Genomic DNA, 26,322 nt, shown 5'->3' with positions numbered 1-26,322 from the left:
CGCCACTTCGACCGACGTCACCGGTCTAAAAATTTCCCAAAGCTGGAAGCAGGTGATGTGGTGTGGGTGACTGATCTCCGTACCAAAGGTACAGTGCTCGGAGCAGCACCACAGCCGCGTTCATACCGTGTTCAAACGGAAAACGGGGTTGAAGTCCGTCGAAACAGGAGAATGCTTAACCGTCTCCCAAAAGACCGGGTAGATAGCGGGAACTACGAATTTCCGGATGGTCAGGAACAGCCCAGCAGGGCCGGATTGGTAACTGGAGTAGACAACCAATTTGACGAAGCTCCGGAAGCTTTGGTGCCTCTAACTCAGACGGAGACTATCGGTGGCAATTCTCAAGCTAGAATTGTAACTACGACCAGATTTGGAAGAGTTGTTCGCAAACCCATAAGGCTGGGCGTGACGACTGATGCTGGAGTGACTGTGTTTTGTCGTGTTTTCTTGGGTGTGTTCCAATGTTATTTTGAAGTGTATGCATGTAAAGTTAATAGTGCTTGAAAAGGGGGATGTGCTGTTATCATCTGTTTTGGTTTGGCTTGGCTTGGTTGGCAGCTGCGACTGCGATAGTGGCGCTAGTGTATCTGTGGCGCAAGTGTGGCGCATGTGTATAAAAGTGGAGTGCGAGAATAAACGGGGGTTCATTTCGTCGCTTGGGAGCTCGGTGTCTGGACTGCTTTCTCTGGCAGCGTTCCGGCGCGGGTGCAACGGCGCCCCCCCTGCCTGGGCTAACACGACATATTCATCAGTGTCGAGTTCTCACTGGTTTTCAAGCCTAGCCTCTTGAAGTTCCGGCCTGTTGATAGCTTTGCTCAGGACTGTCGTGAATATGTTAACATTTCAAAGAACAAGCAATAGATGAACAAAGAATAACTGAATTTAACACTGGGTAAAATATAGGGTGATGACACAGAATGATATAAACACTGACAAATCATTCCCTTTGATATGTAGAGGACCACTCAAGTGAACACCAGTAACTTGAAACAGATGGGTCTTTGTGATTCTGTCTCTTGGAAATGGCTTGCACATCTTGTTGGCTAGCTGCACATCGTAGCTCTGACAGATAATGCACTCCTTGACTATTTGCTAATTGCCTTGTGCTCTTCACCCAGAGTTTCCCTCCGAGTGTAGTGAAAGTTTCCTGCATGCCTTCAAGCAGCACTTGTCGGTGGCGGGCTTTAGCAATAAATTTGGATAAGTCACTGTGCTTAGGCAGAATGATGGGCCATTTGCCATAATAATTAAGTTGGCCGTGTTGAAGAAGTCTTCCATGCACTTTTAAAAGCCCCATGACTGATGAGCTGCAAACAGTCACAGGCACATTCTTTTGTTGCCATGCAATGCTTCCCTTGAAGCTCCATTTCATGCTGGGTGTTGTTGAACTAGTTCTCTCGACGCGTTTACAGCTGTAGTCAAGAAGGATCGTTTGTCATGTGACAGGCGCCAAAATTAAGGTATAGGGATTCTTTTTGTCTCTAAGCCCTTGATGTGTGTGGCTAGAGTATCATACAGACGGCAATGTCTGAGTATGTCGTCTGAAGACCAAACTAGCTTTACGTGAGTCAAATTCTTCATATGCTCTTGGATTAGAAGCTCTGCATTGCCGAAGCACTTCTTGAGAGGCTCTGTGGTGCTGCTGTAGCATCATGGAGGTGGTTGAAGTCTGGCACGTGCAGTGGCTGTTTGTGACCAATGCCTTCAGGTAGTGGTGCTTGTCAACAGATAGCAGTATCTTGTTCATGTCGGTGACTTTTAGAATTCCTGCCAGAAGAGCTGCCAATCTTGTCGTCGTCCGCTACTTTGGCTGCCAGTTGTAGTTCCTTTGCCACACTGGCTGTAGCTGTGGGTAAATGCAAGAGAGGGGCGGGGGGGGGGTAATAATTGCAATTTTATTGTATTGTTTGCAGACTTGGAATACGGCCGCATCTTCAAGGCAGTGCTGTCCCTATGGGAAGGATATGGCTGCTCCAGCATGAGCATTTCTAAGGGGCCAGTGACAACCAAAGGAGGCCAGTGCTGAGGAATCGGCCGTGGGTTAATGGAGCTGCCAGAGAATGAGCAACAATTCAGCGCGGCCACATCACTCAACGATCACGAGAAGTGACAAGATAGTGGCTGGTATAGCAATGTGGACAATAAGAGTCTGAAGCAAAGAATGGCATGGATTTCGGTGACACTTATTCCAACGGAGAAAGGCGTCATTTTTAAAAGGCAAAGCTTCATCATGTTCCTTATGAGCCCATAGTACTAGTACTGGGATCAGCACCGACTCGCAGCTGATTCTCAATGCAAGGGCGTGCACATGAATGTTCGTACAGAAGAGCAAGTCGCATTCTTCTCATCCCATATTGCCAACATCACAGTGAAAGCCTGGTTTCTGCAAGCCACATAAGAGGAGATGTGTTATTAAGGTGTTACGACATGATACATGAAGAATGACCTTGCTCACTGACTGCTACAAAGTGTTCGTGCACTGTTCTACTGTGTTGTCCTGACATTTTCCATAACAGCATATGCCACAGAAAATTTGACGGCGGATTCAAAGAGCATGCAGCCATCAAGCTTGCTGAAATGCTTTCCCGTTGCCTTAGATGCAAAATGTCTTAGACAAAGTTTTGTACCAAGAATCATTGCTGCACGTTGTGTGGTTTCATCCATGACTTCAAAAGTTGCAAAATGGACTTTATGCCAGCTGTGGTGATCATCCAGCTGGTTTTGATAGCTGCTCCTACTGGCTGCCACTACACCATTGAAAGTTCCTTGTTGCCAGTCTTAAAATCTAACCATGCCGTGTCAACCGTGTGCATGACCTGTGTGTTGAAGATGGACGTTTTTCTGCATCTGCAAAGTGTGTCCATGTTTTTGACCAACTGCATTTGATCCAGTCTCCACTGTCCCCTAAGTGCAAACAAGTTCAAACTGCTGTAGAAAAAATGTTCGTGTTCCTGAGGGACCAGGCCACTGCAAGACGTCATAAGTGGCATGCAAACAATCTGCTGTGGTCGAGTGTGTCCCAGTCAGCATCTTTTTTCGATGTTATGAGGGATTATGGTGTGCAAATTACGGAGCTCAGAAATGAAGATCTGTCCTTCCTTCCTTTATATTTTGTTCGAAGCCCTGTGTTCATATGTCCAGCGATATTACCTGGAACCTTAACCAACTCCCTACAGCTGTGCTTTTCTTGTAGCTAATGATTAGCACTTAGAAAGCAATGCTTGTTGTGCTGTATATGACCCTGTTGAACTTTGCAGAACTCAAAACCAGTGAAATGTGCCAGTTGTAATGCAGTGCAGCTGTGCTGGGATGAACCTGAACTGAAAATATTCTTGAACAAAACCTGTGGTCCAGATTGTGGCCCTCTCTGAAACTGGCTTGCTAAAAGGAAGATCTCTGTCTAGATATGTGACCGATAAAAACTGCCACGTAAACTGTTTTTCTGATGTAAGTCTCGCTGCTATACATACTCCAGGAAATTCCGCATGTGTCTTTTGATAACATTACCATTCTTTGGTTGGATGTCATTAATGTAGCGGCTGTGAGGATACAACTCTGCTCACAAGCTCTTTCTGTTGTTTCTTTGTATGTGCTTCTACAGAAAATTTCAACTGTAGCTTTGTAACTGGTGCCCATCTCCTCAGATCAAATGTGTTGATTTAAATTTCTATCCGTCTCTCAGGGTGACAAGAACAGATTCCCATTTGCGAAAACTTCTAGATATTGTTGACAGTGATAGAAGCCACGCTTCCTATTATCCTTCAGCCTCTGCTGTACCTGCCCCTGCATTCATCCAACATCCAAGTGAAGTGGTCACTGGCACCTTGCTGCATTTGGAGTGACCATTGCTTGCATTTAGTGCTGCCTACCATCTATGTGGCTCCAAAAGTGCTATCCGGGTTAATATACTTGGCAGCAAGGAGTAGGTGTCGAATCTTGCACATCAAGAATATGAACCTCTTTTTCTTTTTTGGTATGCTCTCGATATTGGAAGCTCAACATGGTCTGCTTCATACCTTCATACCTTGCTGCAATATTCCATGCGTCAACATAGCTGCAGGTCAAAGTTATGCAATGCCAGAACTTTTGCCTCATTATCAGAATATAGGTATTGTTATGGCTGAGCCTTGGAACAGACACCTAAATGTGTATCCTAAGTGCCAGTGGCACAAGAGCCTTTCCAAAATGCATCACTGAAAGTAGCCTGGCCAGTTGGTGCATGCCTCTTTGTGAAGCAGCTATTCAGTTGCTAGCGAGTTCTGTGTTGGTGTCTTCATGACTCTGTTCCGTCACCCTGTGCACTATTTTGCTAAGGAGAATTTAAAAAATGGCCATTAACATGGCCACAGGCGAAGCATTTGCTTTTCTTGGTTCTTCCCGGTGTTGCAATATGGTGTCGTAGTTTGGCCCCATGGTTCCGGAAAGTGTAAGACCAAAAATGAAGAGCCCTGAAAAAAAGTGTTTCAAAAGTTGTATATCTGTGTTGCCCTTTTCTGTCTTTGCCTAGCATACTAATTGCTTTTTGGCTTAACAGTACCACATGCTGTAATCCGTGCTGCAAGCTGTGCACTGTATGAACAAATGAAGCTTGAAAAAACTGGTTTATTTTTTTTACCCCTCACAGTTGGGACGTTTAACCCTATGTAGCGTTCCGATGGAAACATCTTCCTAATCATGGTCACCGCACTTGAAGGCATCACTCTTTGTTCTCCAGTTCAGTCTCTCCCACAAATTCATCTTGCAAACTGGTGGTAGGCCACCTAATATTTTCTAGAATGAAAAGAAGAGAGATCTGTGAAAGAGCAATCTCGGGATTTACAAAGCTCCAGTCCACATTGGTTTGACTCAAATGTCTAGCGTACTGCAAAGAGTACCACCACAAATAACTCCATACCTTGAGACAGAATACCCTATGTAGTGTTTTTTTATTGTTTTCTCGCCTCATGAAATAAAAGAATATAAAAGAAAAGGTTGTACATTCTAATAAGTTCTGCAATAGATTAGTCATTACATTACTGATAGTGCTTTGTACACATATGCAATGATAATAAATGAGTAAGCTGCACTAGTGAATCCAGTGAAATACTGTGCTATTACAGCATGCACACATGTTGGAAAGGTTCAAATTTCCTTAATGTGGAAACCTAGTCTGCCAGTTTCTGGTGCACTGCACCCTTCTCATTTTTGAAGGGCATGCTGTACGCTTTTAGAAGGCCTCATTCCAAAGAACAAAACGAAATGCAATACGTGCACAACGCGCGAGCCACCCTTAGTGTTTTTTTTTTCAGGGGATTCAACCTCGGAAATGCCTTGTTGTGGATATCCATTTCAGGCTCCTAGCTGGCCCCTCTCGATGAGGTCGCCGTATGCGATTTGCAACACCTCGGTATCCAGGCAGAGTACAATATATATATATATATATATATATATATATATATATATATATATATATATATATTCGTCTTTACATATGCAGTCCCGGTTCCTGGCTCAACATCTCGGCAGCACAGAGGCTCATAACGCAGCAACAGTTTCAAGTCATCAGTGTGGTGTTCTCTCCGCTCGCGTGACTTTCGGGGTTCAACTTGAACGTAATGTTACTACAGTGGCTTTATCATCACATTTTTAATCGCGATACGGACAAGGCACATTTCGTGAATAACACGTATGTTGTTTTTCGAAGTTCGCGAGGTGTGCCTGCGTACCGAGAACGACTTGGCAGAAACGATCTAATCGACCCACTGCATTCTACAAGAATTCGTTCCAGTCCCAAGAAAGGATGCAAAAAAAGTGCTGCGGTTCATATTTACCAGTGCGCATCGTCAGCTTGGTGGTGATCTGGTAGCGTTGCTGGGCGATCATCTTCAACACCGCGCGGTGGACGCGACGACGCTGATCGGCTGCTGTTCGTCCCCTTTCGGCGTATCCCCGCACGGAATAACGCGCAGATTGTCGCTCCGTCACGATATCTCGCGTTCGAGTTCCGATTAGTCTGGCAAGTCCACTTACGGTGACTTTTTATGCACTCCTAAGGTGCTAGCAGTGCTGATATCGGATGGTGAAGCGTCGCTGACCATCCACCTGTTTATCACCATGGGAGCGACGCTGTCAACTTACGCCCACGTGTTCCTTGTAACCATAGAAACAACGCTGCCATCCTTGGCAGGAGCGAGTTAAAGTAAACAGGCAACCATGCACTGATAACTTCCGCGACGTCATCGGTTTGCCTCTTTTGATTGGTCGCACCCAATGATGTCAATGGGAGAGCGAAATGGGAATGGGAAGCCCCGCAAAATTTGAGTTGAGGGCAGTTTTTTGTTTGCTTGTATTTTTAAATTTCTTCATTTAATAACTCCCGTTCCTGTGCACCGATTCTTGTAATTCTTTTTGAGCTAGCATCCCTGTGACATAAAGAATTGACCTGAAGCGTAACCGACATCACATTACAAAGCGCTTCGCGGCTCCTTTAAAGAAAAACGTCTTTACCCCCGGAGAAACTGGCATTCTTATCACGTGTTTTAATACGTCTTGACCTAGACTCTCGCTGTACAAGGCTCTGTACATAGGAAGAGGAAAAAGGTTGTCACAAATATCATTGTACAGTTCCTTCTTTTTGACTGTACTCAAGTATTCTACCGAAAAACGAGCAGTTAAAATTCGGACACTGCTTACTATTTCTTGAAAAAACTTGGAAATTCGCTCTGGAATACTTCTCGTAGAGACAACAAAATTGGGCACTGCCCGCACGAGCCTTACTTGGCACGCAGTACGTAAGAAAGGGTCTGAGACGTCACGGAGGAAAATAAAACGATTAACCAGTTGGCGTACAAATAGATGAGCAAGCCCAAGTCCACCTTCTCGAACCCGGCGAAACAAGTTATCTCGGCTACACCTTTCCCATTTGGATGCCCAAATAAAAACTGAAAAAACTCGATGAAGCTTTTGTACAATTATCCTGGAACAATGAGGTACCTGCATGGCATAGCACAACTTTGCCACAAAAAAAAACAGATTGCACACAGTGGCTCGTGCGAAGATAGATAGCGGCGCCCCTTTCCGCTTGTCGACCTTCTCGCTTATTTCTTAAGCTTGGGCACGCCAGAATGAATCACTGTCTTCATAGCATTCCAAAGGTACGCCCAAATACTCCACCGGTGTTGTGACCCAGGTTACGTTGGCAAAAACATTGGGTGTCGATGACCACTCCCCATGCCAGAACCCTAAGCGCTTTCCCCAGTTTACTGGCCTTCCTGAGATCGCACTGAATTCTTTCACTATCTCAACAGCCTTGAGTACACTTTCTTTGTCCAAGCAGAAAACTGCTACGTCATCTGCTTACGCCAAGAGTTTCACCTCGCACATATGCAGTTGGAAGCCCTGGACAAATTCGCTTCGTATAACAGACAAGCACAAGCGAGGGGGCAGCCCTGGCGCACCGAGCGTTGCACATTTATTGGATCGCCCAGTTCCTTGTTGACAATCAATCTCGTGGTGCAGTTTCGGTACGCCAGGGCCACGCCCTCTCTGATAACAGAACCCACGTTGATATAGTCCAAAATAGAAAACAAAGCATCATGAGAAACACAATCAAAAGCCTTTTCTAAGTCGAGCTGGAGAACCGCGACCCTAGCGCAAACAGCGTCGCAGCACTCCAGCACGCACCTCGCCTTAGTTATGGACCGTCCTTTGATGCCACAAGTCTGATGGGTGCCGACTATCTCTTGAATTACTGCCTGCAGCCTGGCCGCAAGAACTTTCATTAGAATTTTGTAATCGACATTTGTTAGTGATATAGGCCTGTATGATGTCACAAATCTTAATTTCTCCGTTTCATTAGTTTTAGGTATTAACACAGTGTGTGACGTGGAAAACGAAGGCGGCAACACTTTAAGGTGGAAACCTTCGTTAAAAACTTCTACCAACAGCGGGGATAGCTCCTCCTTAAATGCTTTGTAGAAAGCTGCGCTCAAACCATCAGGCCCAGGCGACTTCCCTGGGTTTAGGTTTTCTATTGCTCGTGCTACTTCTTGCTCGGAAATTACCTGCTCTAGTCTTTCTTTTGTGCAGTTGTCCAGTCGGGGTAATGAAGAAACAAACACCCCCTTAAAGTTCTCCAACTCAATGTCCCTTATTGCGAATAGCTGCTGATAGTAATCATAGAACGCACGTGCTAAGTCATCCTTATCCGTCATACGGCTGCCGTTACATTCTATTTCTAGTATTTCGTTTCGACGAGCGTGTGCTTTTTCGAGACTGAGGGCCCGCTTAGTGGGGGCCTCGCCGGCTGTCAATCTTTCAAACCTTGCACGAACGATCGCTCCACGATATCGTTCCTCATCCATTAACTCTATTTTCTTTTTAATATTTCTGATGTCATCTTTATACACCCCCGGCTGTTTGCTTTCCTGAACAACTAACATGTTTAGTGTTGACCTTAGTCCTGCCTCTTCTCGCTTTTCATTATGACGAATGCAACTGCCTCTTTCTATCGCTTTCATCTTTATTTCTTGTTTAAATAGCTCCCACTGCTCCCCAATGTTACTGTTAGGTCGCTTCTCTATTTCTTTTATCTTCTCTAATATAGTATCACGTAAAATCTGGTCATCTAAGAGTTTAGAATTTAACTTCCAGAGTTCCCAGAGGAAATGTTTGCTTTGATTTCTAGGTCCCATACTGCACTTCACAAGACAGTGATCGGAAAACGAAATCGCAATAACGGCATAATTTTGACAGGTTGGTATCGCATCAAACGATACATAAATCCGATCGAGTCGCGCATGACTGGATCCCTGGAAATGAGTGTAAAGCACACTGCGCGCACCATCCAAACACTCCGCAATGTCTTCCAGCGAAAATTCACCAATCATCTGGGACAAACAGTCAGTGCTTGCGTCTTTGTAGGCACGGTTTGAGGTCTTATCTCTAGCGCTTAACACGCAGTTAAAATCCCTCATCACCACGAGTTTCCTCTCTGAACATAAATATCGTTGCATGCCTGTGAAGAAGTTGAACTTTTCTTCCACAGTATTGGGTGCATACACACACAGAACGCGCCATTCGCTATTGTGAAAAACGACGTCGCAGACAATGAGCCTTCCACATGCGTATGAGGTCACGGCCTGCACCGTCAGTCCTGGCAACCGCCTAACAAGCAGAAGGCACCCAGCCGATGAACCCACCGCGTGACCAACAGCCACATCATACCTTGACGTGAAACGCTGAACCATGCTCCCAGTCGCCTCCTCCCCTTCCACTTTGGCTTCTTGAACCGCTAGCACGTCTATGTCTAGCTCTGTCAAAAGGCGATGTACTTGGATTTGTTTTCGTCTCCCTGCCAACCCACGGACGTTAAGCGTTGCTACTCTCAGGGCCTGTTTCATCGCCATTTTCATGCATAAGGAGGACACCGGGAGCAAGGCGCTTACCTCTCACGTCTAGCGTGCCGCTAGACAGTTCCAGAGGTCCCACCGCCATCACTTGTGGTGGGCCCGACTTGCTGCGGGGAAGCCTTTTCAGCGGTTTTCCTGTCTGCCGAGGTATTAGGTTTGGGCCTGAACGGTGGACGTCGGCTCTGTGTCGCTTTCGCTGGTGGCTCCTCGTTGTTGCTAGGGTTCCCTTTGTCAGCACAGTTGCCGGCCTCGGCATGCGGACGCTTTGGCGCACAAGCGGTGCCCGTTGGCCGAGCTCTGACTTCCGTGATAGCGCTCACACTCATTGCTGGTCCCTGTTGTGCGGCGCCTTGACTGAACACGTCCTCTTTCAAGGACAACTCCGCTACAGCCGACGCTGGCTCTTGAGTGCTGGTGTCCACGCACACCTCTTTATCCGTGCCATGCGATGTCGCCACCTTATCTGGCACTGCGGAACCTCCCGTGTTGTCTTGGGTTCCCTTCGCTGCTTCTTCAGCCTCGGCAACATCCATCACGTCCTCGGGCGTCTCCTCTTTCATAGCTGGTACCGTTACCACCGCGTACGTGCGCACACACTCCACTTCCGCGTGTCCGAAGCGCCGGCAGCGAGAGCAACGCGGCACTTTACACTCGCGTCGCACGTGTCCGGAGCCGTGGCAACGTAGACATTGCATAGGCCTTCCGGGCACTACGTCGAGGGCCAACTCGCCTGCTACCCTCAGTTGATGGGGAAGGTCATCCAATTTCATCCCTGTCTTCAACTTCAGGAGTACGGACCGTGTTGTGGAGCCTTTTTCGTTTACACCCGAGACGCGCCATCGTTCACTGGTGACTTCGGTTACGTTGCCGAATGGGGCGAAAGCCGTGCGAATATCTTCGTCAGCGACACCGTGGAGCATCCAGTGAAGTCGGAGGCGGACTTGCTGGTCTTGAGGGTCGAAAATAATGCATCGTCGCCCCTTAACGTTAAGCTCTTTCAAAGCACAGATGCGCTTTGTGGCTTCAGCGGTCTTGAAAGTGACAGCCCATACGTGATTTACCTGATACGCCCCCAAGGCGACAACCTCGGGGAGCGCGTCCGTCTCGGCGAGCGCGTCGCGGAAATCCTCGACTCGGAAGGGTCTAGCTTTAACATCTCCGTGCAAAAAAAGCGTGTTTAACGCAACACGTCCTGTAGGCAGCAGAGGCAAAACGATCTGACACTCGCTATCAGTACTTGCGTCGGACCTGTTTCCGCGGCCAGCCTGGGCCGCTATCGCCGCTCCGGTGGAGCCCATGATCCTGCGTCCGCACCGAACGGTAGCCGGAAGTAGAATGACTACACCAGCGGCACGATGGTTTCTACAGGACGAAGAATTTCCCCTGCTCACGCTCTTCACAAATATTGCGACATCGTACTGTGCAGCTTGCAGCTGAGCAAAACGAAGAGCGTATGTGTCACTAACATTGGGCTATAAGATAAAAAGAGGACCTAAAGGCAATTAACCGTGCGCCGCCCGGGAATCGAACCCGGGTCGCAAGAATGGAAATCTTGCCTCATACCACTACACCAGCGGCGCTTTTTGTTTTTTTTTTCTTTATTACCTGTTTTGAGTTTACATCAATTAAAAAAAGATCCACAATAATGGTAAAACTCGCAACAACCAGACTTCGGCTGTCATGAAAGGTTTAAAATTTCTTGAGGACAGCCAGTTCATCGAGCACACTGACCCAGTCAGGTGGATCAGAAAGCACCCGGTACATTTCTCTAAGGAGCAGCACACTCTCGATAAAGTTCTCGCGTACAGAACACGTGTTGACATCTGCATGTTGCACTTGCATCCTTGTTTTCCACAGGCTGTGGAGGCCCAAGACCATGACTAAATCCAAAGGAATACCCTCACTCTCGACTGGAAGGAACCGTATGCCATACGGATCTAACGAAAGGTATTTCTTTAGTGTTCTCCGGAGAACATCCCAGTGAAAGACTGGGTCCCAGCAATCCAGAAAGACGTGCTCGATTGTCTCTGGTTTTTGCAAAGGAGACAGTCTGTTGTCCAGGGAACGAATAAGCCTCTTTCATGTAACCAGGTTTTAACAGGTAATGTGTTGGAATGTAGCTTAAAGAAGAACGTTTTAACTGAAGGCCTAACTGGCATCTTTTTCACTCGCTTTAAGATATCCTGTCCGGGACCTCCACGGTGTGGTGCACGGTAAATCGGCAACGGTATCGTCACATCCAGAAGATCTTTGTACAGCTTCTTCTTACACACTTTGCTCAAGTATTCCATTGAAAAACGCGCATGCAACATTCTGAAAGACAAGACAACTTCGCACATGTACCCTTTTAAAGCACCACTCATATTCTCACCAGAACAGACAACGTATTCTGGAAGCATTTTACACAGTCGTACTTGCATGACCGTCCTCAAGACTACACCAGCGGCGCGATGGTTTCTACAGGACGCAGAATTTCCGCTGCTCACGCTCTTCACAAATAGTGCGACATCGCACTGCGCAGCTTGCAGCTGGGCAAAACGAAGAGCGTATGTGTCACTAACATTGGGCTATAAGATAAAAAGAGGACCTAAAGGCAATTAACCGTGCGCCGCCCAGGAATCGAACCCGGGTCGCAAGAATGGGAATCTTGCATTATACCACTACACTTTTTTTTTCTTTATTGCCTGACTTGGACACAAATACACCGCACTGGAACTCAAAGCAACAGGAACAAAGGAATAATTATGCACACAAAGCTAGTTCGCGTTGCCTAACGCCCCCTGAGGGGCAGGCATTGTCATGTTAAAATTCCTTGAGCACCGTCAAAGGTTCCAGCTTTGACTGCCACTGAGGAGCACATGGTTGCAATTTAAGCACATCGAGCCATCGCTGCACACTTTCACGGAAATACATGCGGGCTGGCCGTGCATCTGGATCGCAGTGATAACCAGCCATTCGTGCGCGCCATATACTGTGGAGGCACATTAACATAACCTGGTCTAACGGCATATCATCATGGTTACCCAATGGCAAATATCTGATGCCATGGGAATAAAGTGGCAACTGTTTTTTTATTGTCCTTTGTAGAACATCCCACAAATATACCCCCTCCCAACAATGCAAAAACACGTGATCTATTGTCTCTGGCTGTTTGCAGATGAGACATTGGGCCCCTCACGGTAGGAACATACCCTTTTCCTCCATAAATAATTTTACACACAAAGTACCGGTATGTAGCATAAAGAAAAACGTTTTAGCTCCCGTAGCAAATTGCATTTTCTTTACACGTTTTATTACATTGCTTCCTGTGCTTCCGTAGTATAAAGCTCTGTACAAGGGCACCGGGAACACCACTTCACAAACATCTTTGTATAATGTTCTCCTGTTAACATTACTTAAATACTCATTCGAAAAACGTGCGCTTAAGAATTTCACGCTCACAACAATTTCCCTAAAGAATCCAAAAAGAGAACCCGTATATAGTATAAACTACGAAATCAGGCAACGCTCGACCGAGGCTTTGTTGACACACTGTGCGCAGGAATGGATCGCTGGCATCCCTAAAAAACATAAACCGGTTGACAATCTGTCGCACAAACAAATGACCCAGACCAAGCCCCCATGATTCACCTGCCGGAACAAATTTGTCCGACTGCACCTCTCCCAACTCGAGGCCCAAAGAAACACCGCCAAAACTCGATGCAATTTTTGCACATTTACACGGGAGCAATGCAACACTTGCATTACATACCATAACTTACTAATTAAAAACAGGTTGCAAACTGCGGCTCTTGCAAATATTGATAATTGAGTGCTTTTCCATTTCTCCGCTTTTTCACGGGTTTCTTTGACCTGCTCTAGCCAGTATGGGTCGCTTTCCTTGTAAAATTCCAAGGGCACACCGTAGTACTTTGCAGGCGTTGTAACCCACGACACATTAGCGAAAGTGTCGGGGGTCAGCTGCCATTCTCCATGCCAAAATCCCAGGCACTTACCCCAGTTAACTTTACTCCCTGTGACTTTGCTAAAATGTTTTACCACATCCACTATCCTCTTTATACTCTTCTTATTTACACAAAAAACCGCAACGTCGTTTGCGTAAGCCAGTAATTTGACCTCTGACTCCTGCAGTCGAAAACCATCAATGTCATTGTTTTGTAAGATGCTTAAACACAATGTTTCAATACAAATGCCGAAAAAAAGAGGGCTGAGGGGGCAACCTTGGCGCACCGAACGTCGTACGTTGATGGGGGCCCCCAGTGACTTATTGACATTTAATCTCGTAGTGCAGTTACGGTACGCCAAGGCCACTCCCTCTCGAATAAAAGAGCCGACATTAACATAGTCTAATATACTGAACAGAATAGTATGTGCCACACAATCAAAAGCTTTCTCCAAGTCCAACTGCAGTAACTCAACACATGCGTAAGTTGCATCGCAGCATTCGAGCACACTTCTCGCTTTGCGAATGTTCTGAAATATGGATCGCCCTTTGATACCGCACGTTTGGTGAGGGCCCACTAGTTCGCATATAACGGTTTGTAGTCTGCCAGCAAGCACCTTCATATAAATCTTGTAATCAACGTTTGTCAGAGCAATGGGCCTGTGAAACGACAACTGCCTAAGTTTATCTGGTTGTTCAGTTTTCGGAATAAGTACTGTGATACCACTACACCAGCGGCGCTTTTTTTTTTCTTTATTGCCTGGACAACATACACACATATATAGCACTGCTACAATACAAAGGTTAATAAAAGACGTCCAGCCTACTTGGTCAGTACGTCGCTTAAAAGGGCTTCAAGCTGAATAGCTTGTCCATCTCCGGTAGCCATTCAGGCGGGTCACTTCGGCTTTTCAACACTTGTTTGATGTAGACCAAATTTCAATAAAGTACTCGCGCGCAGGACGGACATGTTCATCAGCATTTCTCACAGCCATAGGGGTCTTATATAGACTGTGCAGGCCCAGTAGAATAATCATATCGAGGGGTAGCCCCCCTTCATCAGTTGCATGGAGGAAGCGGATACCACGAGGGGAAATTTGAAGCTGCTTTATGAGCGTGCGCTGCAAAATATCCCAAAGGAATATCGCGTCCCAACATTCAAGAAAAATATGCTCTACGGTTTCAGGCTTTTGACAGATTATACAGTTCACTGACCAAAAGACAAATATACCCTTTTCATCCAGCCACGGTTTAACCGGCAGTGTTCCGCTGTGTAGTAGAAAAAAAAATGTCTTTGTTGACGAGCGCACGGGCATTTTCTTCACTTTTTTCAGGACATTCATTCCTGGGCCTGCACCGTATATGGTGCGATACATTGTAACCGGGAGCATTACATCTAGTACATCTTTGTACAATTGTTTCTTTGTTATTGAAGACAGGTATTCTTTGGAAAATCTAACATTTAACATTCGGAAACTCAGTACGACTTCACGCAAAAAACCACAAATACTTGTTCGCCTTAATTCTGAAGAAGACACAACAAATCCTGGTAACTCGTGCCAGACACGCACCTGTATCACAGTGCGCAATAATGGATGGCTCTGTGTACGCAGAAACATAAAGCGAGACACAATCTGTCTCAGAAACAAGTGAGTAAGACCGAGTCCCAGTTCTCTAACCGGACGGAAGAGATTGGTACGACTTGTTCTTTCCCACACTGAACTCCACAAAAAAACAGCAAAAACTCTGTGTAGCTTTTGAATACTGACTCGCGACATGCACAACACTTGAAGAACATACCAAACTTTAGCAACAATAAACAAATTACACGCAGTTGAACGGGCGAACATGGAGAGCTCCCTTCAGCCCCACCCTAGTGTTTTCTCCCGAGAACATTCAGTCTCTTGCACCCAATAATCATTTGCGTCTTTGTAATGTTCAAGTGGGACCCCTAGGTATTTCACTGGTAGAGACAAGAATTTTATGATTTCGAGGGATTCAGGAGTGAAATCCCAACTGCCATGCCAAAAACCTATACATTTGTCCCAGTTTATTGAACTACCCGACATCTGACAAAACTTCTTTGCTAAGTTCACGTAGAAAGACGGGCTAGTTGGTCTTGATAAGTAGAGTGCATATTTTGGCAGCGTAAAATTAAAGACAGGACTAAAGGAGAAAGACAAGGGACAAACGCTGAACTTCAACTGATAGTTTAATGGACGTAACATCAATATATACAAAAAGTTTTTCAACGCCATCACTTGAGCGCATGCTCCCAAACCTTCGCCTCTGCATTATCGAACAGATTAGAGCCTCATCACCTATGGCCACGTGTCATTCTCTTCTTTAAAAATTCCAGCTCTTTGGGTGACAGCACAACCGAGCTACTGCTAACACAATTATCACCTTGATTGTGAATCTCAAGGGCCTCAAATATCTCCCTGCTCAACTGCTGCTTGAAGCTGCGCAGCACACGTGTGTCGCTGAACGCAGGGGTGCATGATGGACGGGCGGGGCTAGGGCAGCGGCTGCAGTGCAAGGCTAAATGACTGCTCTTTACAAGGGATCCTACTGCTCTTCGGTGCTCTCGCAATCGGTCGTTTATGCACCTGCCCGTCTGTCCAACGTAGGTTTTCCCACATGACAGAGGAATCTTGTAGACTACCCCCGTTCTACAGGGGACGAAGCAGGTGTCATGCTTCTTCGTGCATGCATCAATGCCACTCTTTTGCCCATTCACTTTAGGGCAAAGCCGCGACAACTTTTCAGGAGCAGAGAAGACGACAGGGACGCCGCACTTCCCTGCAACCTTCTTCAGACGGTGGGAGAAACCATGCATGTAAGGAACGGCAACAGGCCTTGTTTCCTGGCGTCTGGATTGTTGTGATCGCCCTCGTTCCTCACTCTCCACTTCCCGCAACAGCTTATTCGCTACCGAAGGCAGGAGTTCATTCGGGTAGCCAGTGGCTTTCAGGCGTTCGATCTGGCCCTGTACGCTGATGTTCATAAAGTGTGCGCATGACTTTGCGAGAGCAGCACGTAGAGAATTAACAACGATCCCTCTTTTTACCAATTTCGAATGGGCCGAATCATACCTCAACACTTCTTTTTTCGACCGCGGCCTGTAGCTCCAACACACATTCGCCTCCCTGAAGATCTTTTCAAATAGTGCGATATCGTGTTGTGAAGCTTGCAGCGGAGGAAAATGAAGAACGCCTTTGTCCACTGACATTAGGCTATAAACTAAAAGGAGGGCAGAAAGGCAATTATCCGTGCGCCGCCCGGGAATCGAACCCGGGTCACAAGAATGGGAATCTTGCATGATACCACTACACCAGCGGCGCTTTTTTTTTCTTTATTGCCTGAACAACAAATACTTATGTAACACTACCAAAGTTCAATGGTTTATAAAAGACGTCCAGCCTCCTTGGACAGTACGTCGCTTAAAAGAGCTTCAAGTTGACTAGCTTGTCCATTTCCGGTAGCCATTCAGGTGAATCACCTCGGCTTTTCAACACTTGTTTGATGTAGACCACATTTTCCATAAAGTACTCTCGCGTAGGACGGACATGTTCATCAGCATTTCTCACAGCCATACGGGTCTTCCATAGTCTGTGCAGGCCCAGTGGAATGATCATATCGAGGGGTAATCCCCCTTCATCAGCTGCCGGGAGGAAGCGGATACCCCGAGGGGAAATTGGAAGCTGCTTTTTAAGCGTGCGCTGCAGAATATCCCAAAGGAATATCGCGTCCGAACATTCAAGAAAAATATGCTCAACGGTTTCAGGCTTTCGACAGATTGTACAGTTCACTGACCAAGGGACAAATATTCCCTTATTCTCCAGCCACGGTTTAACCGGCAGTGTTCCGCTGTGTAGTAGAAAAAAAAATGTCTTTGTTGACGAGCGCACGGGCATTTTCTTTACCCTTTTCATGACGTTCATTCCTGGGCCTGCACCGTATATGGTGCGATATATTGGGACCGGGAGCATTACATCTAGTAAATTTTTGTACAATTGTTTCTTTGTTATTGAAGACAGGTATTCTTTGGAAAATCTAACATTTAACATTCGGAAACTCAGTACGACTTCACGCAAAAACCCACAAATACTTGTTCGTCTAAATTAAGAAGAAGACACAACAAATCCTGGTAACTCGTGCCAGAGACGCACCTGTATCACAGTGCGCAATAATGGATGGCTCTGTGTACGCAGAAACATAAAGCGAGACACAATCTGTCTCAGAAACAAGTGAGTAAGACCGAGTCCCCCTTCTCTAACCGGACGGAAGCGATTGGTACGACTTGTTCTTTCCCACACTGAACCCCACAAAAAAACAGCAAAAACTCTGTGTAGCTTTTGAATACTGACTCGCGACATGCACAACACTTGAAGAACATACCAAACTTTAGTAACAATAAACACATTACACACAGTTGAACGGGCGAACACGGAGAGCTCCCTTCCGCCCCACCCTAGTGTTTTCTCCCGAGAACGTTCAGTCTCTTGCACCCAATAATCATTTGCGTCTTTGTAATGTTCAAGTGGGACCCCTAGATATTTCACTGGTAGTGTCGAGAATTTTATGTTTTCGAGGGATTCAGAAGTGGAATCCCAACTGCCATGCCAAAAGCCCATACATTTGTCCCAGTTTATTGAACTACCCGACATCTGACAAAACTTTTTTGCTAAGTGCACTGTTTGACTAATACTTTCCTTGTCTTGACAAAAGACAGCAATGTCATCGGCGTACGCCAAAATTTTAACTTCGCTAGCCATCAGTCTGAATCCGTGTAAGTGTTCACAGTGAATGACCTTTTGGCAAAAGGGTTCGAGGTAAATCGCAAATAGCAAGGGCGATAGTGGGCAGCCTTGTCTAACTGATGACATCACTGGAATATTTTTCGTTAGTTGCTTGTTTACAACAACCTTAGTATAACATTCGTTGTAAGCCATTTTTATTCTATCTAATAAAATAGATCCAACTTTAATATGTTCTAGTATTTGAAAAAGTATGCTATGATCAACAAGGTCGAAGGCTTTCTCAAGGTCTATCTGGAGCATTGCAACGTGGTCACCCCAAGCGTCACAACACTCCAGAATGCTTCTAGCTACATGAATGTTTACACTTATTGTTCGGCCTTTAATACCACACGTCTGATGATGCCCTACTATTTCCTTAATGACCTTCTGTAACCTACTCGCAAGAACCTTCATAAAAATTTTATAGTCAACGTTAGTCAGACTGATTGGACGATATGATGTTACAGATAAGAGCTTTAAAGGATCGTCACTTTTTGGAACCAGTACAACGTGTGTTTGACGAAAGGACGGAGGGATGCAGTTTTCTTCATACGCCTGTAAAATCACTCGGTGCAAGGCGGTTGCGATTTCGCTCTTAAACAACTTCTACAATGCTGCACCAACACCGTCTGGACCAGGTGTTTTCCCATGGCTTAGTTCCTCAGTAGCTTTTTCAATCTCATTTACAGTTATTGGCGCTTCAGACCTTCTGTAACAGTTGGGTCCAATGCTGGGATTAATGCAAGAAATTCATGTTCGAAACCTTCTTCCACTGGCCGTTGGCGCCCTATCAGGTTGCGATAGTGCTCAAAAAAGGCCATTTTTATTTCCTCGCCGTCACTAGTAACCGTATCTCCGTATCTTACGTCTTATTTCGTTTCGTTTCGCGTATCTCTTTTCATCACTTATTGAGCGTTTCGTCGGCGCTTCACCATGAACAACCTTTCCGCCCGGGCTCGTACTATTGCTCCCATGTATTTTTCTTTATCTGCACATTCTAACTGCACTTTCGATTTTCTGATCTGTGCGGTATATTTTCCAGGCTGCACATTTTCTAAGCTTAAAACGAAACTTAACTCCACTGCAGTTCGTTTTCTTTCTTCCTTTCTTCTTGTCTCAGGACGGTGCTCCTTTCAATAGCGCCTATTTTAATTTCTTGCATGAATAGTTCCCACGCCGAGATAGATTTCGAAGGCTCACTTTCATGCAATCGCTGTATCTTCATTTTAACCTCATTTACAAAAACTTCATCATCAAGGAGCTTAACGTTAAACTTCCATAGGTCCCAGCAAAATTTCGATTTTTTTCTGCTTTGTGCAGATAGTAAAAGCCACTAAGCTATGGTCGCTGAAAGAAACATGTTTAACTTTATAATCCGAACACCTTGGTAGAAAAGCCAGAGACAGGCACGATCCAGTCTGGCGTGACTTGCACGCTAGAAGTGCGTAAAGTGTGGAAAAGAGTTGCAAGCCAAAACATGACCAACATCTTCCATTTCGCATTCTTGCATTAACGTGCTCAGTAGGAGAGCACTTCTGTCTCGCACCGAACTCTTGTCTGACCTGTCCTTGGCATAGCAGACACAGTTGAAATCGCTGAATAGAATGACACTCTTTGGACATTTCAAGTATACACCGATTCGCTCAAAGAAACTACGCCGATCATCCTCTCTGTTAGGCGCATACACTCACATGACACGCCACTGTACACCCGTCAAAGAGAAATCGCAGACAACGAAACGGCCATTATCACTCACAGTTACTGGTTCTACTAAAATGCCCAACGACTTGCGCAAGAACAGCGCACAGCCACCCGAGGTACCAACCGCATGGCACACGCAAATATTATAGCGAGCAGAGAAGCGCTCGACCATGCGGCTCGTTTGCTCATCGCTCTCCACTTTCGTTTCTTGTACCGCCATTCCATTGTGTCTATATCGTTATCTAACAATAGACGGCTGACTTGGTACTGTTTTCGCCTGGCTGACGACCCTCGCACATTAAGCGAGGCTACACGTAGAGCTACTTCTGGATCAACCGCCATGCTGAATATGAATTAAACGAGCCGCACGATCTTACCTGGTATATTGGGGTCAGGAGCGGACAAACTGTGCAGTACAGGCTGACATGACCGAAAAATAATGCTCCAAGGTGGCATCACTGGTTCATGCTGGTGGCGTTGAAACAGAGCGACGCTGCATTCGTCGCCGCTCCGGGCCGCATCAGGAATCCTTGAGCCCCAGAAGCGGCCCGAGCAGCCACGAACTCGGGGCTCCTTCATGGCGAAGGCTGCATCCCTGGTGGGTTCCGGTCAGGCGGAATAGTGGGCTTTGGCTTGAAAGATGGCCGACGTAGAGGGGCCACTTTGTGGGGCGGTTCCTCTTGATCGGTCTTGTCGGGGGCACCCGCTGCGTCGGTTACGTCGCGCGTGCGTTTCGTGGTCGCACAAATACTTGTACTATCGCGCGTGTCCATCGGTGCCTGTTCCTTTGAAGACGTTGACGTCGACTTACCGCTGGCACCGATAGCGGCAACACATGCTTCGGTGACCTCTCCCGCAGCGCTCTTTTCATGTTGCAGGGCTTCTTGTCGCTCAGAATTTCCCTCGAGTTGAGGGGCTGGTTTGTTCTCTCCTTTGAGTCCTTTGCTCTCGCACTATCTTCCGCACCGGTGACATCCACGACGTCCATTTCGTCCATGAGGTGTTCTGAGAAGTCGTCAGCTCTTGCAGGCCCTGTTGCACTGGCGTATGTGGCGACGACAAAGGCTGCATTTCGGCACTTTACAATCCCGCCTAATATGTCCTGTGGCCTTGCACCTCAAACAGAGCGGCGCCCTTCCCGGAACAACAAGAAGTGCGGGCTCACCTGCTATCTTGAGCTGGTTGCGGAATGTCATCCCTCGAAATTTCATTTTTCAACTTGAGGGCCACTGTTCTCGTAGTGGACCCTTTGTCTGCGACACCGAAGGCTCTCCAACGCTCTTTGGACAGGTCAGTCACTGTTCCGTATGACAGCAAGGCAGCACGGACATTGTCACTAACGCCATGCAAAACCCAGTGGATTTTCAGGCGCACATCCTGGTTATTCGGGTCAATAAGTAGACACGGCCGCTTCTTCACCTTGACGTCAGTAGCCGCCAGTAGTTTCCTCGTTGCCTCGGCACTCTTGAGCATAACGGCCCAGACATGGTTCATCTGATACGCCCCCAAAGCAAGCACTTCAGGGAGCGCACCAAGATGAACCAAAGTGTCTCTGAAGTCCTCGACGCGATACGGTTTATCCGCTGGGTCTGCGTGCATAAAAATTGTGTTCAACACAATTCTTTCTGTCGGCAAACTTGGCAGTATGACTGGTAATCTTCATCGACGGCAGACAAAAACCTGTTTCCGCGGCCAGACTGGGCCGCTGATACCGCTCCGACGGAGCACATGATTAAACATCCGTTCGCTTCGGCGCCCGGAAGTAAAATCCACTACACCACCGGCGCGACGGTTTCTACAGGACGCAGAATTTCCCCTGCTCACGCTCTTCACAAATAATGCGACATCGTGCTGTGAAGCTTGCAGCCGAGCAAAACGAAAAGCGTCTGTGTAACTGACATCAGGCTATGAACTAAAAAGAGAACTCAAGAGCCAATTAACCATGCGCCGCCCGGGAATCGAACCCGGATCGCAAGAATGGGAATCTTGCATGATACCACTACACCAGCGGCGCTTTTTTTTTCTTTTTAATTTTTTTTCTTTATTGCCGTCTTGGACATTCAAAACAAGATGATTAACAATCTAACATGCCATCACACCTTCGCGTGACACGGCGGGTTAAAACTTTTTCAGTTTTACCAAACTTTCAAGCACATGAATCCGATGTGGCTGCTCGGGGAGTGTCATATGCTGCTCGGGGAGTGTCAATAACCCGCCGTACAGTAGTGCTTAAGGTGCCCGTCTAAAGAGCATGAGGACCGAGGTTCGATTCTACGCTCGGTAGTAATTTTCATAACCCGGCACATTTTTTTTAATTGCCTAATTTATGATCAGATTTTACACATATAGAACATCACACACATACATACACACACACGGAGAGTGAATATTACGCAACAAATACACTACATGGGTTAAAACCACGCGATTTGGGCTGCGTGATCCATTACAAATCAGTCATTTGCAGCAACACTTCCATTCTCGGAGCCACTCAGGCACTTCGTCTTGTGTCTTGAGAACTTCAATAACACTCGCAACGGCTTCGAGAAAATACTGCCGTATTTTGCGCGCATCAACATCAACATGCCTGAAAGCCATTCTGGATCGTCAGATACTGTGCAGGCCCAATAAATGATCATGTCCAGCGGTAGCCCATCATCATCTTCAATAGGTAAAAATCGAATTCCGAAAGCATCCACGGGTAGGTCGTTTTAATTGTTCGTTGTAGAATGTCCCAGAAGAAAAAGGCTTCCCAACAGTTGTGGGGCCCTGCACCACGTATCCGTACGGCCCGTGCGCGCCGCACATTCGAAGGCCGCGCCACTATCCCAATGCCCCCTGCGCGGTGCCTGTTTCCCTCTCCCCGCTCGTTCATTGATAACCGGTCCCGTGCGAGGGGGCTATAAAGGAAGCCTCGCGCCGCCGTCGCTCTCTCTTGGTCCTTGGTCCCTGCACCCTCGTTCCTGCTTCGCTCCTGGCGCTCTCTACGGAAACGACCCGCAGCCACCCGGATGACGACCTAGCACCGACTTCGACGATCCCTGTGAGATTAAAGATGTTTGTCATACGGCCCACTGTGTGTTTGTAGTGCGCATCCCTCGGGTAGAGAAATCGCCCACAATTGGCACCCAACTGGGGCTGAATTAGCACCCATGTGGACGATTTCTCTGCCAACGTGGCGGCGCACGGCAACACGACGGGCCGGTCCTTTGTATGTTAGGCGCGACGCCATTTTGAGTTTAGGGCTATCGTGTGTGCAGATGACGCGGAGTGTAGTATAGTAGCGTTCGTACAGTGTTTTAATTTTGTTTTGGGTTATGTGTGTGTTATTTAGTGTCGGGCGGTTTGTGTTTTAATTTTTTTGTGCATATGTTAGTTTTATGAAGTGTTTAGCCTTTGTGACTTGCCTCTTGATGCGGGCTAGGTGGTAGTCGTGCGCGTGTAGGCTCCCGGGCGGCCTTAGTTGTTGAGTGCAATGCCTCCTAGAAAAGACGTGCCAGATAGGGCCGCCGCTTCGGATGCCAGTGCGTCCGGAAGTGAGGTAAAGGACGCGGTAGAGTCTGCGCAGGTTACAGATGCGGCCGCCCTGATGAGGCAGATGAACGAAGTGTTGTCGGTGTTCACTCGTCAGCTCGGTTCGGTGGCTAGCGCCAACCAAGCGACAGCTGCGGCGACAGTCTCGCGTCCGCGGATAAATGTAGATGTTCCCTCCTTTCCCGGCTGCACGGACGTGAAGTCAGTCCACGAGTTCTTGCAAGAACTCGAGGATTATCAGACGGCACTGGGTTCCCCAGACGACGTGGTGCTAGCGCAGGTAATCCCCGTGGCACTTGTTGAGAGCGCGGCGCGGTGGAGACGCTGTCAGCCGGCCTTCCAGTCGATGGCAGACTTTACATATCGCTTCCGCGCCGAGTTCTTGCCGCCCGATTACGAACGCCGGATGCTTGAAGAGCTAGCGTTGCGCACACAGCACCCAGAGGAGAGCCTCCTCGAGTATGTACGCGCAATGCAGGTGCTCTACAAGAGAGCAGATCCCACGGCAACCGATCTAGAACAGGTCACGCGCGTGATGAGGCAATGCCATCCGCGCTTCAAGCCGTATTTGCGGGGACGTGGTTTTGCAAACCTCGAGGCCCTAGCACAGGAAGCGAAGGTAGTACAGGCGGATTTACTCGCTGAATTGCGCTACCAGCCACCCCCCAGGCGAGCCGAATCGCTAGACCCGCGATGCGCCTGGGTCGGAGGCCAAGACTCCGTGCCGCGCGCCAGAGGCGCAGACGTAATGACGGTAGGGCAGGAAAGGCGAGCGGAAGGCTCCGCGATTCCTCGCGCTCTTGATCCGTCCGCGTTCGAGCAGCGGCGTCGAGCTAGGCTCGCCAGCGACGTCCGCACAGGCGCGGAGAGAGGGGAAAGACGTCCCCAGCCGCTTCGTGGAACTCGGCATCCCCCGACCGCGCGGCAGGTGAACGATCGGCTTTGCTGGAATTGCAACCAGCCGGGCCACATGGCACGAAAGTTTCAAGCAAGGCGTATGCAGGGAAACGCGGACCGCCGGCGGCCATAATTGGTAACACCAGCCTGTCGCCGTCGGCGGGAGAATTTCGTGGTAGCCACGGCGGAAAATGGGAAATGTACTCCCACGCCGCGTCACCGGACGACCGCCCCGGGGGCAAAGAGGCTTTTGTCCCCCTCGCCTGTAGAGCGCAAGGAATGTTGTCGTGCTCGAGCCCTTTTATGCTAGTGCGGTTAGCTGGTCAAAGCTACTCGGCACTCATTTACACTGGCTCAACTCTGTCACTGGTCGGTGATGATGTGTTCGAGGCCTGCCGTAGATGTAACATCCGTGTCAGGCCAGGAGAAACCCCTTTGAGCTTAGCAGCAAGGACGACAAAAGCGGAAGGAGCGGTGCGTCTGGTCCTGCGTTTTGACGGCAGGAAGCGGAGGCATCGCTTCGTCGATCTGCCCGGCTTAGCCATACCAGTTATTCTGGGAAGAGATTTTCTTTCGACCGAAGGCATTGTGCTTGACATGGGGTAGAACGGCTATCGCTACAGCCCCTTCACCCCCCTCATTCCCTTTGTTAGCGCACCCAAACAAGAATGCGTCGCTCAGCGGGCAAGCGTCCACGCTTGTGTGGCAGAGGGCTCCCCCGCGACACTGAATGGTAGCCCATTAGAAGCAATTATCGCGTCCTTCTCAGGAACCGGTAGTCAGCGCCGAAGGCTCGTGGAAACTTTACTCCTGTTTTCGGATTACTTCACTGAGAAACCAGGCAGAACCGACTTGCTTCAGCACGAGATCGAAACGGGTGATGCGCGCCCTTTCAGATGTAACCCGCGGCCGTTAAGCGCGCATAAGAGACTGCTTCTGGACAGCGCCCTTGACGAGATGATAGATACCTGCGCGGTGAGACCCTCACAAAGTCCCTCTGCGTCCCCAGTGGTTTTAGCGCCAAAAAAAGATGGTTCGGTCAGGCTGTGTGTTGATTATCGAAAGCTCAACTCACTGACGCCTACGGTTGCGTACCATTTCCAGTCTATCGAGGCTGTAATGTACGCGTTAGTGAACGCAAGGTTCTTCAGAGTCCTGGATGCAAGCAGAGGGTACCTGCAGATTGAGGTGGCGGAAGGTGACATTCAGAAAACCGCATTCACCTGTCACCGCGGGCTCTTCGAATTTACTCGACTCCCGTTTGGTTTGTCTAATGCACCGAGCACGTTCATGCGATTGATGGACATCGTGCTGGGCGATGCAAGGTTCAACTACGCGATGGCGTACCTCGACGACGTCGTCATATTCTCACAGTCGTTCGAAGAGCATCTCATTCACTTGAATTCCGTTCTTGAAAGAATGAGACTTGCGGGTATAACGATCAACCCAAAGAAAGTGCAGTTGGCATCGAAGAGAGTGAACATCTTGGGATTTGTGGTTGATGATGGCACTTTGAGACCGAACGATGACAAACTGCAGGCAATTCTGAACTACCCCTGCCCGACGAACGTGAAAAGCTTGCAGAGGTTTTTGGGAATGGTTGGCTTCTACAGACGATTCATCCCTAGTTGTTCAGAGCTCGCTAGGCCGTTGAATCAGCTGTTGCGAAAAGGCTCGAAGTGGGTCTGGGGCAAGGAACAGAACGACGCTTTTGTTGCCTTGGCTCGCGCGATAGCGAACACCGCTAGTTTGCGCCTCCCCGACCTGAACAAGCCGTTTGTCTTGCAGACAGATGCTAGTGATGCCGGTGTAGGAGCTGCTTTGTTGCAGGAACACGAGGGCAAGCTGCGCCCTGTCGCGTTCACTAGCCGCACGCTCACATCGGCGGAGCGGAATTACTCCGTGACCGAAAAGGAATGCCTGGCGATAATGTTCGCATTCTCAAAGTTCGACATGTACCTAGACGGAGCGGTTTTCACCGTGCAGACAGATCACCAGGCGCTTTCGTGGTTAAAGAAGCTGAAAAACCCCGCAGGCAGACTCGCGAGATGGGCGC

At 47.9% G+C, this 26,322-nt stretch overlaps 3 non-coding genes across 3 annotated transcripts; all 3 read right to left on the bottom strand.

Moving 5' to 3' along the window:
• Nucleotides 1–10,898: 10,898 nt before the first annotated feature.
• Nucleotides 10,899–10,969, bottom strand: TRNAG-UCC (transfer RNA glycine (anticodon UCC)). The gene has a single exon. It is a non-coding gene; the product is annotated as a tRNA-Gly (tRNA).
• A 5,636-nt stretch (nucleotides 10,970–16,605) lies between these two features.
• On the bottom strand, nucleotides 16,606–16,676 carry TRNAG-CCC (transfer RNA glycine (anticodon CCC)). Its single transcript has one exon. It is a non-coding gene; the product is annotated as a tRNA-Gly (tRNA).
• A 5,102-nt stretch (nucleotides 16,677–21,778) lies between these two features.
• Nucleotides 21,779–21,849, bottom strand: TRNAG-CCC (transfer RNA glycine (anticodon CCC)). The gene has a single exon. It is a non-coding gene; the product is annotated as a tRNA-Gly (tRNA).
• Between the last annotated feature and the right edge of the window lie 4,473 nt (nucleotides 21,850–26,322).

The sequence above is a fragment of the Amblyomma maculatum genome, chromosome 6 (assembly GCF_055883805.1).
Source record: "Amblyomma maculatum isolate TAMU_Amacu chromosome 6, ASM5588380v1, whole genome shotgun sequence".
NCBI classification, from domain to species: Eukaryota; Metazoa; Arthropoda; class Arachnida; order Ixodida; family Ixodidae; genus Amblyomma; species Amblyomma maculatum.
This window is presented reverse-complemented; position numbering and strand designations above follow the sequence as displayed.